Source organism: Phyllobates terribilis, unplaced genomic scaffold (genome assembly GCF_046119375.1).
Source record: "Phyllobates terribilis strain yellow unplaced genomic scaffold, ASM4611937v1 Scaffold_3__8_contigs__length_932513732, whole genome shotgun sequence".
In the NCBI taxonomy this organism is placed as follows: Eukaryota; Metazoa; Chordata; class Amphibia; order Anura; family Dendrobatidae; genus Phyllobates; species Phyllobates terribilis.
Window position 1 is genome coordinate 577,433,094 of NW_027362763.1, and position 13,882 is coordinate 577,446,975.

Sequence of the window (13,882 nt, forward strand, 5' to 3'; positions counted from 1 at the left end):
CGAGATTTACCCCATGTCTTCAGGTTAATAGCATTTTTTCACATGTTCCCTTCAACAGGCAGAATAAGAGCATGGACACACAGCCGTTTAACACGTGCAATGATCGCATCGCACTGAATGGACTGGCCGGCACCTCTCCTGACCTGAGTATGACAGCGTGATGGATTTCTATACAGCTGTCAAGCTCGGGTCAGGATAGGTGCTGGCCAGTAGGAGGTTTACCATGCGATACTCGCAGGAGAAATACGTCACGTGTGTCCCTGCTTAACCCCTTTAAAGCCCATGACGTACTAATACGCGTCTGTGCCATGGGCTTTAAGAGCCTGACCCATATTAGTACGTCATAGCGATCGCGCGCGCACACAGGATGTGCGGGCACGATCGCCGCCGGCTGTCAGCTGATTGTCACAGCTGACACCCGGTACAATGTGCAGGGAGCAGTCCTGCACCGCTCCCAGCACATTAACCCCCGCAATGCTGCGATCGAAGTCGATCGCAGCATTGCGGTGGCAAGGGGAGGTGATCTGTATACTCACCTCTTCCGGCCTCCAGCGCTGTCTGCCGTGGCTTCCCGGGTGTCGTCATGACAACATCCGGGTCACCAGACAGCAGTAAGATTGTTTGGAGATGCGCAGTGCATCTCCAAACTATCTTCTCCCTGTCCAGCGCTGACTGCCTGCATGGCACAGGGATGGTGCTGCATTCCTGTGCCATGTAGGCGATCAGAATAAAAAAAGTGGAAGTCCCATAGTGGGACAAAGTAAAAAAGTAAAAAAACTCCCAGAAAGTGAAAAAAAAAATATATAAAAAAAATTGTAAAAATATATAAAAAAAAATAATCCTCTAAAAATATAAATATAATGTACCCATCAATAAATATTATTATGAAAAACAAACAAACAAAAGTACACATATTTGGTATCCCCTTTTTCGTAACGACCTGGCCTATAAAACTGTTCCACTAGTTAACCCCTTCAGTGAACACGGTAAAAAAAAAAACAAAGCAAAAAACAATGCTCTATCATCATACCGCCAAACAAAAAATGGAATAACACGCGATCAAAAAGACGAATATAAATAAAAATGGTATCGCTGAAAACGTCATCTCGTCCCGCAAAAAACAAGCCGCCATACTGCTCCATCATCCGAAAAATCAAAAAGTTACAGCTCTCGGAATAAAGCGATTAATGTGTAAAAGCGCCAAAACATAAAAAACTATATAAATGTGGTACCGCTGTAAACATACTGACCCGAAGAATAAAGCTACCTTATCAATTTTACCACACCCGGAGCAGAATAAAAAAAATGTAAAAAAACACAATTTCTGAATTGTTGGTTTTTGTTTATTCTGCCTCCCAAAAGCTGGAATAGAAAGCGATCAAAAAATGTCACATGCCTGAAAATGGCACCAATAAAAACGTCAACTCATCCCGCAAAAAACAAGCCGTCACATGACTCTGTCGGCCAAAATATGGCGATGCGAAAACTAGATTTTACAAAATAGTGTGTGACAGCTGTCAATCATAAAAACCCAATATGATTCTGGTATCACTGTAATCGCACCGACCCGAAGAATAAAGTAATCTCATCACTTATACCGCACGAGGAACGGCGTAAAAAATAAACGCTGGGGTTGGGGTTGTGCTAATGTTAGGGTTGTTTTTTTTTTTTTCAAAAGTAAAAAAAAAAAAAAAAAAAAAAAGATGCCGATATGGCAACTAGTGTTGAACGCAAGTGCTCGCTACTTGAGTTTGCATCGGGTGCTCGGGTATGCACTGAGGCACCCAAGGCACCTATCTAGATGCATAGTGAGCACTTGGAACCCCCAGGTGCTTCACAAATTGATTCGTAAATATGAAAAAGTGTTTTTTTCCCACTTTTTCATTTTTACGAATCAATTTGTGAAGCAACTGTGGGTTCCAAGTGCTCACTATGCATCTAGATAGGTGCCTTGGGGGGTCTAGTTTCCAAAATGGGGTCACTTGTGGGGGAGCTCCAATGTTTAGGCACACAGGGGCTCTCCAAACGCAACATGGTGTCCGCTAACAATTTGAGCCGATGTTAGCGGACACCATGTTGCGTTTGGAGAGCCCCTGTGTGCCTAAACTCCCCCATAAGTGACCCCATTTTGGAAACTAGACCCCCCCAAGGCACCTATCTAGATGCATAGTGAGCACTTGGAACCCTCAAGTGCTTCACAAATTGATTCGTAAAAATGAAAAAGTGGGGAAAAAAATACTTTTTCATTTTTACGAATCAATTTGTGAAGCACCTAGGGGTTCCAAGTTCTCACTATGCATCTAGATAGGTGCCTTGGGGGGTCTAGTTTCCAAAATGGGGTCACTTGTGGGGGGTTTCCACTGTTTAGGCACATCAGGGGCTCTCCAAACGCAACATGGCATCCACTAATTATTCAAGCAAATTTTACAATCAAAAAGTCAAATGGCGCTCCTTCCCTTCCGAGCCCTGCCGTGCGCCCAAACAGTGTTTTTTCCCCACATATGGGGTATCTGCGTGCCCAGGGGAAATTGCACAACAAATTTTGGGGTCCATTTTTTCTTGTTACCCCTGCGAAAATAAAAAAAATTGGGTCTAAGTAACATTTTTGTGAAAAAAGTTAAATGTTCATTTTTTTATTCCACATTCCAAAAATTCCTGTGAAGCACCTGAAGGATTAATAAAGTTCTTGAATGTGGTTTTGAGCACCTTGAGGGGTGCAGTTTTTAGAATGGTGTCACTTTTGGGTATTTTCTGTCATAAAGACCGCTCAAAGTGACTTCAAATGTGATGTGGTCCCTAAAAAAATAGTTTTGTAAATTTTGTTGGAAAAATGAGAAATCTCTAGTCAACTTTTAACCCTTATAATAGCTCCCTAACAAAAAAAAATTTTGGTTCCAAAATTGTGCTGATGTAAAGTAGACATGTGGGAAATGTTAATGTTATTTATTAACTCTTTTGTGTGACATATCTCTCTGATTTAAGGGCATAAAAATTCAAATTTTGAAAATTGCTAAATTTTCTAAATTTTCGCCAAATTTCCGTTTTTTTCACAAATAGACGCTAGTGATATCAAAGAAATTTTACCACAATAATGAAGTACAATATGTCACGAAGAAACAATCTCAGAATCGGGGATCCTTTGAAGCGTTCCAGAGTAATTACCTCATAAAGTGACAGTGGTCAGAATTGTAAAAATTGGCCTGGTCATTAACGTGCAAACCACCCTCGGGGGTAAAGAGGTTAATGGGAAGGTGCCTTTAAAAAAAATGTTTTTTAAACAATTGAAAAAAATTACCTCTTCTCCATTTGCAACAAAAAATCCTAATTTGATCTCCTTGACTTATCAGTAGGAGGCATCACCCCTTACACCTCATGAACAAGTGTTTGCTGTAACATCTCTCGAATGTTGTGCCTTGTATCTTTTGAATTCATTTGTAATATTGCCTGACAAAGGAGCCTCTGTGCTCTGAAAGCTTGCATATATATTTTTTTTCTGGTTAGCCAATAAAGGTATCACTCTGAGAATACTTTTGTCAGTTTTGGGCATAAAAGTATTTACATCAATTAAAAAAAAAATAGTTTTTATTAACCCCTTTCTGGCCCAAGGCGTACTAATACATATCTGCTCCCTGGCCCTTATGGGCCTGATACGTATTAGTACGCCTTGGCGTGCGGGCTCGATCGCCGCAGGGTGTCCCGCACCACTCCCTGCACATTAACCCCCGAAATGATGCGATTGAAATCGATCGCAGCATTGCGGTGGCAAGGGGAGGTGATCGCGATACTCACCTCTCCTGCCGGTGTCCAGCGCTATCTGCCGCGGCTTCCCGGATGGGAGGAGGTAAGTGCAGATACTTACCTCCTCTCTGGCGTCCTGCGCCGTCTGAGTCCGGTCCCGGATGTTGTCATGGTGACCCGATGTCATCATGACAACATCCGGGTCGCCAGGAGGCAGGAAGTTACTTTGGTTCAAAATAACTTCTCCCAGTGCAGCACTGACAGGCTGCATAGCACAGGGATAGTGCTGCGTTCCTGTGCTACTATACAGCTGATCAAAAAGTGAAAGTCCCATAGTAGAACAAAGTGTAAAAGTACGAAAAATGTCAGAAAGTGAAAGAAAAAAATTGTAAAGATATTAAAAAAAATTGTAAAAATACCCCCCCCCCAAAAAAAAAAATATATATTGTACCCACAAATAAATAGTAATAAAAAAAAACAATAAAAGTACACATATTTGGTATCGCCGCGCCCGGAACGACCTGACCTATAAAACTGCCCCACTAGTTAACCCCTTTACTGAACACTGTAAAAAATAAAAAACGAAGCAAAAAACTATGCTTTATCATCATACTGCCAAACAAAACATGGAATAAAATGCGATCAAAAAGACGAATGTAAATAAAAATGGTACCGCTGAAAACGTCTCGCAATAAACAAGTTGTCATACAGCTCCAACGGCCGAAAAATAAAAGTTATAGCTCTCAGAATAAAGCGATGCAAAAAACAATTCTTTATTCTATAAAATAGTTTTTATTGTGTAAAAGCGCCAAAACATTAAAAAAACAATATAAGGCTATGTGCCCATGATGCAGAAATGCTCCGGATTTTTTCCTGAGCGTTTCTGCATTTCTCTGGCAGAAAAAAACGCATGCAGACTGTACATGTGTCTTTTCTGCCAGGGACAAGCGGATGGGAAGCGTTCTTCACATGCATTTCCGCATGCGGCTTGTCAAGCGCTTTCCAAGCGATTTTAGCATCACTTGGAAAATGCTTGACAACTTGGTCACACTATATAAATCCATGCAAACGGCATGGATTTATATAGTGTGACCGAAAGAATGGTAAAAAATAAATATCATACTTACCTTCTGATGGCCCCCGGTGTCTTTATCCGATGCGTCCTGGCTTGCCGGCAGCTCGCGGTAGACTAAAGTACCTGCCGACGTCAGTGGCAAGTCCACCGCGAGCTGCAGTCAAGCCAGAACGCATCGGATAAAGACACCGGGGGCCATCAGAATTTAAGTATAATGTATATTTTTTATTTTATTATTCTTTTTTTTACAGGTACTATGGTATCCGGGTCCGGAGGAGAGTCTCCTCTTCTCCAGACCCGGGTACCATCCGCACATTGAAACACATGGAATCCGCATGTACAGATGCAGTGATGTGGATTTCATGCGTTCCAATGCAAGTCAATGGCGGCGAAAACGCTGCGCTTATGCAAAATAATTGGTAGTTCTGCGTATTTTTCCGCAATGATAATCCGCAGCGGAAATTTCCGCAGGATGTGCACAGCACATGCGTATTATTTGTTTATTCTGCCTCCCAAAAATCAGAATAGAAAGCGATCAAAAAATGTCACGTGCCTGAAAATGGTACCAATAAAAACGTCAACGTGTCCCGCAAAAAACATGACTGTCAGCCGAAATATGGAAAAATTATAGCTCTCAAAATATGGCGATGTAAAAACTAGTCTTTGCAAAAAAACAGGGTTTTTTAGTGTGTGACAGCTGTCAATCATAAAAAACCGATATGAATCTGGTATCGCTGGAATCGCACCAACCCGAAGAATAAAGTAATCTAATCACTTATACCGCACGAGGAACGGCGTAAGAAATAAACTCTAGGGTTAGGGTTGTGCTAGGTTTAGGCTGCGTACGCACGATGCGGATTTAATGCGTTTCCGTGGCGCTTTTCCGCCGCAAAAACGCATTAAAAATGCATGTTAAGTTGTCTGCCATGTTTCCGAATGATAATCCGCATGTGCTGTGCACATGCTGCGGAAATTTCCGCTGCGGATTATCATTGCGATAAAATCTGCAGCACGACCATTAATTTTGCAGAATCCCGGCGAAATTGCGGCCATTGACTTGCATTGGACCGCATAACATCCGCATGACTACACGTACACATGCGGATATTATGCGATTCAATGTGCGGATGGTACCCGGGTTTGGAGAAGAGGAGACTCTCCTCCAGACCTGGGTACCATAGTACCTGTAGTTAAAAAAAAAAGAAAAAAAAAAACAAAAAGCATATACTTACCTTCTGATGGCCCCCTGTCTGCTCCCGGCGGTGCTGTTGGCTCTTCGGCTGCTCGCGGTGGTAAAAGGACCTTCTATGACGTAATTTAGACATGTGACAGGTCACGCGACCGCCGACGTCATGACTAAATGACGTCATGGAAGGTCCTTTTTAGAGCACCGCGAGCCGCCGAAGAGCCAGTGGCACAGGAGAAGGAGATCGGGGGCCATCGGAAGGTGAGTATAATTTTTTTTTGTTTTTTTCAACATTTTTATTCTTTTTTTTTACTATTGATGCTGCATTTGCAGCCTCGTAACTTGGTCACACAACATAAATTCATGCCGGTTGCATGGATTTATATAGTGTGACCAAGTTGTCAAATACTTTTCCAAGTGATGCTAAAATCGCTTGGAAAAGCTCTTGACAACCCGCATGCGAAATCGCATGTTCAAAACGCTTCACAAACTCTTCTACCTGGCAGAAAAAACGCATGTAAAATCCGCATGCGTTTTTTCTGCCAGGGAGATGCAGAAATACTCCGCAGCATTTCTGCATCGTGGGCACTTAGGGTTAGGGTTGTGCTAGGGTTAGGGTTAAGCTAGGGTTAGGGTTGGGGTTAGGATTTTTTCAGAAGTAAAGAAAAAAAAATGATGATGATGTGGCGACTGGTGTTGAGCGCAAGTGCTCAGGTATGCACCGAGTATAGTGGGTACTCGAGTGACTTGCTTGAGTCTCTGTCCCATATGTTTTGCAGCTGTTATACAGCCAAAGAAACCTTGTGGGGATTGCCTGCCATGGACGAGTGATCCCCGCATGTTTTTTTTTGAGTGTCTAATAACCATGAAACATGCGGGCGGGGACTCGAGCACGTCACTTGAGCACCCGCGATACTTGGTGCATACCAGAGTACCCGATGCAAACTCTAGTAGTGAGCACTTGCACTCAAGACTAGTGACAACTTATTCAATATGATGACCTAATGTTATCAAATTCTGTGTCGTACCTCTGGGTTCAAAATGTTCACTATACCCCTTGATAAAATCCTTGAGGGTTGTAGTTTCCAAAATGGAGTCAACTGTGGGGGGTTTCCATTGTTTAGGCGCATCAGGGGGTCTCCAAACTCAACATGGCATCCGCTAATTATTCAAGCAAATTTTATATTCAAAATGTCAAATGGCACTCCTTCCCTTTCGAACCCTGCCGTGCGCCCAAACAGTGTATTTTCCCCACATATGGGGTATCGGCTTACTTAAGGAGAAATTGCACAAGAAATTGCATGGTGCAATTTCTCCTGTTACCCTTATGAAAATGCAAAATTGGAGGCTGAAAAACATTTTTGTTGGAAAAATGTGAAAATTTTATTTTTACGGCTCAATGTTATAAACTTATGTGAAAGGGTGCTCACCACACATCTAGATAATTCCTTCCCTTTCCGAACCCTGCCGTGCGCCAAAACAGTGGTTTTCCCCCACATACGGGGTATCAGCATGCTCAAGAGGAATTGCACAACAAATTTTGGGTCCATTTTTTAATGATACCCTTGCGGAAATAAAAAAAAATTGGGGTCTAAAGTAACATTTTTGTGAAAAAAAAAAAAAAAGTTAATTTTTTTTCTTCCACGTGCCAAAAATTCCTGTGAAGCACCTGAAGGGTTAATAAACTTATTGAATGTGGTTTTGATGACCTTGAGGGGTGCAGTTTTTAGAATGGTTTCACTTTTGGGTATTTTCTGTCGTAAAGGCCCATCAAAGTCACTTCACATATGATGTGGTCCCTAAAAAAAATGGTGTTATAAGGGTATGTGCACACGATGCAGAAATGCTCAGGATTTTTTCCTGAGCGTTTCTGCATCTCTCTGGCAGGAAAAAACGCATGCGGATTGTACATGCGGTTTCCTGCCAGGGACATGCGGAAATGAAGCGGTCTTCACTTTCATTTCCGCATGCGGGTTGACAAGCGCTTCCCAAGCGATTTTAGCATCACTTGGAAAGTGCTTGTCAACTTCACACTATATAAATCCATGCAACCGGCATGGATTTATATAGTGTGTGATGTCAAAAAATAAAAAATAAATCTATACGTTACCCTCTGATGGCCCCCGGTGTCCGGCTTCATCGGTCCCGGCTGCCGGCAGTGAAGACTGTAGGACCTTCCGACGTCAGCGTCACGTGACCCGTCACATGACTCTGACGTCAGCGAAGGTCCTTCTTCATTCAACCGCGAAGTGCGCGGGAAGCCGGCAGGACGCAGCGCGGGCCGTCAGAAGGTGAGAATATATATATTTTTTGTTTTATTCTTTTTTTTTTAATGGTACCTGGGTCTGGATGAGAGTCCTCTCCTCCACACCCGGGTACCATCCGCACATTAGACCGCATGAAAAGCGCATCAACATATACAGTGATGCGGATTTCATGCGGTCTAATGCAAGTCAATGGCGGCGAAATCGCCGCGTTTCCGCAAAATTAATTGACATGCTGCGGATTTTTGACCGCAGCGTTAACGCTGCGGAAAAATCCGCATCATGGGCACAGCACATGCGGATTTCCATTGGGGAACATTGCTTCCCTTCTACCATGCGTTTTTCATGCGTTTCCGCGGCGTTTACGCAACTGCAAAAACGCCGCGGAAACGCATGAAAAACGCATCGTGTGAACTCAGCCTAAAAATGAAAAATCGTTGGTCAATTTTTAACCCTAAAAGCTCCATAACAAAAATAAATTTTGGTTCCAAAATTGTGCTGATGTAAAGTCTCCTTATCCGATGCGTCCGGTCTTCCCAGTGTCTCGCTGTTGTGTAAAAGCACCTGCCATGACGTCATTTAGTCATGTGACGAGTCACGCGACCACCGACGTCAGCCGTCGCGTGACCCGTCACATATCTAAATGACGTCATGGCAGGTCCTTTTAGACCATCGCGAGCTGCCGGAAAGCCAGGACGCATCGCTGAGGAGACTGGGGGCCATCATAAGGTAAGTATAATGTTTTTTTTTTTTAATTTTAATTCTTTTTTTTTATGGGTACTATGGTACCCGGGTCTGGAGGAGAGTCTCCTCTTCTCCAAACCCGGGTACCATCCGCACAGTGAATCGCTTAATATCCGCATATGCACATGTAGTCATGTGGATATTATGCGATTCAATGCAAGTCAAAAGCGGCAAAAACGCTGCGATTACGCAAAATAATTGTTAGTGCTGCGGATTTTTCTGCAATGATAATCCGCAGCGGAAATTTCTGCAGCATGTGCACAGCACATGTGGAACTGCCACTGCGGAAACGCTTAAAAAACGCATAGTGGGCATACAGCCTGAAATTTATTTATTTTTTCAAATATTATCATTTGTTTTTAAATAAGTAAAATATTAAACATAATTTTAAAAGTTTTTATATTTTCTCTTTTAGGCTGGGTGCCCACGTAGCGTTTTTCAAGCGTTTATGCTGCGGAATTTCCGCAGCGTAAACGCTTGTGAAACACTAGGTAATCCGCACCCCTTGGTCCCCAAGGGAATTCCGCATGTTCTATGCACATGCTGCGGATTTTTCCGCAGCGTTTATGCTGCGTACAAAAATCCGCAGCATGTCATTTAATTTTGCGGAAGCGCAGCGGAATGGCCGCCATTGACTTGCATTGAGACGCATAGAATGCGCGTCTGTACATTTCTACAAGCGAATGCTATGCGTCTCTATGTGCGGATGGTACCCAGTTCTGGAGGAGAGAAGACTCTCATCCAGACCTGGGTACCATTGTACCTGTAAAAAAAAGAATAAAATAATAAATAAAGTTTATACTCACCTTTCCGAAGGCTTCTCTGCATGCCGGCATCGCTGAGGAACCTTCGGTGACGTCACAGTCATGTGACCGCAGGCCCTTCACCGCTCTGTCTCGCGATATGCCGGCAGCCAGGAACCAGCCAGGAAGCAGCGCTGCAGCCACGCCGGGGCATCGGGGGTGAGTATAGCTTTATTTTATTTTTACGGTTCACACTGTATAAATCCATGCTGTTTGCATGGATTCATACATTGTGACCTAGTTGTCAGGCACTTTCCAAGTGATGCTATCGCCTGGAAAGCGCTTGTCAATCTGCATGTGGAAACGCATGTGAATCCGCATGTGGATCCGCATGTATTCCGCAGGAAAAATGCATGCACAATCTGCATGCTTTTTTTCTGCCAGGGACATGCAGAAATGCTGCAGAAATTTTCTGCTTCATTTATGCATCGTGGGCACATAGCCTTAAACACTAGGGAGAGCAGCTGCTGAAATTTGCCATAAAAACCTAGTAGTGCCAGTTCACATTACAACTGCAGTGAATGTGGGCTGGCTCTGCACACGTGTGGGACGTCACCCCTCCTCCTATTCTGAGTGTTTAGAAAAGGATAAGAAACGATGAAGTTTAGGATCACAGTGTGGAGCCATTTTGTTAGTGACTGCAAAGTGTTACTGACAAGTACAGTGTCACAGAGGACAGCTGGCAGCATTGATTCTGTTAGTTGTTGCTTCTTTCTGTATCATAAGTTAAAGTTGTTAGATACATGGAGTGTATCGTGCTGCGATTAGATACGCTTAGAGTAACGCTGGAATTAGATACAGGGCCAAGTGTAGTGTATCACCTGATGGGATTAGACATTGAGCTCAGCGGAGTGTATCACACAGGATAGGATTAAATACACAGTATCTATTCTAATGTATATATTGTGTCTCCCCGCACAGTCCACTTCTATGGGAGAAGTGGTGTAATCAGCGACACCGCTCCATCCACTTCTATGCGAGGAGTGGTGTAATATGGGGTTATGCATTACACCACTACTCCCATAGAAGTAGACAGAGCTGGGTTACACATTAATTGCAACCACCCCCACTACCCCAAAAATAATAATATTCAGCGGGGTCACAGAAGAGCATAACCCATAACTTTGCAGCCCTTACAAAGTAATTTTCATTCTAGATTCCCATATATTTTAAAAAAACAACATAAATACAATTTAAAACAAGATTCCCTTTAATGTTGTGCTTTGCTGTTGCAGGGAACCCAGGAACTGCTCTTCATCTGGAAGCTACAGGCAGCAAGGTACGGATGAGCTTTCCTAATATCTCAGCATTTGGCTCATGTACTGAGTCATTAGGGTCAGTTCACATGGGACAGTTTTATTGCAAAAATATTGGCACCTTTCCCATTTATCTGATTTGGATTGTGTGGAAATCCATGGATCTGCATAAAAATAACCTCAGTCACATGTGTTTAATGGGTTTTTAAGTTGGAGAATTTATCATTAAGGGGATGTTTGTTTTGTTTGTAACCACTTTGCCGTAATTTACACCAGATTATTGAAGTGTTGCACAAAGTTGGATGATGAATTTTTTTGCATCTTTAGATGACTGTTTAGAGCCCATTTTCTACTTTTTACATCATCCCCCTTTCTGGAGTGAGAATTCATGAAGTTGTCCGACCACAAAATCCAAATTTGTTTTTTAAGGTAATCTGTGCTGTTTTGTAATATACAATACCCCTATAAATTTTGTTTTTTGTTTCTGCCTTTCGTTCCTCCTGAATTTCAATTCATTCCCTCACCTACTTTGTTTAGCGGTGGCTCTACCAAACTTGACAGCTCCCTGTGCTGTATTATCTAACCTCATAGCCAGAGCTGGCCTCAGTGTCCAGCACTGCCCCCTGCCGGCCCACTGCACACTCATACCTGCCAGTATTGTCCCCAGCATCATCACTCCAGAATTGGAAATAACAGAGCAGTGTCCTCATCTAAGGAAGGCATGACAATCACTGCACTCCACACCACTTCTCCACATCACCTCTGGCATATGAGTACTGTGAAGTGAAAAGTCTATAGTGATGTGTGTGTGTGCAAGAATGCAAGTATACAGCTCTGGCAAAAATGAAGAGACCACTGAACAGTTTTCTATTGGAAAGCATGCCAAGACACATGAAAACTGTGATTAAAAATCATGGTTAGTCCACCAAATATTGATTTCTGAACTGTCCCTGAGTTAAGACATGAGTAATTTGAGGTCTGAAAGCACTGTTTCTTTTTTAGTATTTTGACGCTTTATCATTTGCTGTAAATAAATACAAAATTTTTAGCTTTGAATTTTGGAGACATGTTGTCAGTAGTTTATAAACTAAAACAACAGTGTACATTTTACTCAAAAATATACCTAGAAAGAGAAAAATCAGAGAAACTAAAAATTTTGCAGTGGTCTCTTAATTTTTGCCAGAGCTGTATGTGTATATCTACATATATACAGCTGCTGCAGAACCTCGAAATATACACAGCAGGTGCTTTAGAACCTCATAATATGCCACAGCTGATGCTTAACCTCATACTGCACACCTCAGCTGCAGAACCTCATAATACACCTTGGAGGCTGCAGAACCTCATAATACACACCTCAGCTGCAGATCCTCATAATACACTTTAGTAGCTGCAGAACCTCATAATACACCTTGGCGGCTGCAGAACCTCATAATACACACCTCAGCTGCAGAACCTCATAATACACCTTGGCGGCTGCAGAACCTCATAATACACCTTGGCGGCTGCAGAACCTCATAATACACCTTGGAGGCTGCAGAACCTCATAATACACCTTGGCGGCTGCAGAACCTCATAATACACCTCAGTTGCTGCAGAACCTTATAATACACCTCGGCCGCTGCAGAACCTCATAATACACCTTGGTGGCTGCAGAACCTCATAATACACCTTGGCGGCTGCAGAACCTCATAATACACCTCAGTTGCTGCAGAACCTTATAATACACCTCGGCCGCTGCAGAACCTCATAATGCACCTCGGCAGAAGCAGAACCTCATAATATATCTCGGCTACTGCAGAACCTCAGTCTATAGTGATGTGTGTGTGTGTGCATGAGTGTAAGTATGTGTGTATACACATAAATATACCTCATAATAACCTTATAATACACCTCAGCTGCTGCAGAACCTCACAATACATCTTAGGCCTCCTTCACGTGTACGCGTGAAAGTGTGGCCTGGTCCATTTCTACCATGTATGTGTACATGTGTGCTGTCCGTGTGACACATACTGGAATAAAATGCATTCAAGAAATTACAGATTTTTATGTGTTAAAGAGAACCTCCCACTAGAAACAACGCTATTAGGCCTCTTCCACACATTACCGGAGATATCTATGTACGTGTGTCCATGTGTATGATACGTATGGCATATGTGTTGCAACCGTGTGCCGCCCGTGTGATGCATCAGTATGGTTATGTGTCCACGATGCAGAAATGCTCCTGATTTTTCCTGAGCGTTTCTGCATCTCCCTGGCAGAAAAAACGCATGCGGATTGTACATGCTTTTTTTCTGCCAGGGACCAGTGGAAGTGAAGCGTTCTTCACATGCATTTCCGCATGCAGGTTGTCAAGCGCTTTCCAAGCGATTTTAGCATCACTTGGGAAGTGCTTGACAACTTGGTCACACTATATAAATCCATGCAAACGGCATGGATTTATATAGTGTAACCGTAAAGAATGGTAAAAAAAATTAAATCTATACTTACCTTCCGATGGCACCCGGAGTCTTTATCTGATTCGTCTCGGCTTGCCGGCAGCTCGCGGTGGACTAAAGGACCTGCCGACGTCACCGGTCGCTTGACCTGTCACATGACTAAATTTCTTCACGGCAGGTCCTTTTCAGACCATCGCGAGTTGCCGGCAAGCCAGGACGCATCGCTATGGAGACCAGGGGCCATCAGAAGGTAAGTATAATATTTATTTTTTATTTTATTATTTTTTTTACAGGTACTATGGTACCCGTGTCTGGAGGAGAGTCTCCTCTTCTCCAGACCCGGGTACCATCCACACATTGAAACGCTTGGATTCTGCG

The 13,882-nt window shown here is 43.0% G+C and overlaps 1 long non-coding RNA gene across 1 annotated transcript in view; it reads left to right on the plus strand.

The window, feature by feature from the left end:
* Window positions 1-13,882, plus strand: part of LOC141257199 (uncharacterized) — a 70,639-nt gene that overhangs the window by 9,746 nt on the left and 47,011 nt on the right. The window contains exon 2 of the long non-coding RNA XR_012318034.1: window positions 11,046-11,089. This is a non-coding gene — a long non-coding RNA (uncharacterized lncRNA). The remainder of the gene's footprint in view (window positions 1-11,045; window positions 11,090-13,882) is intronic.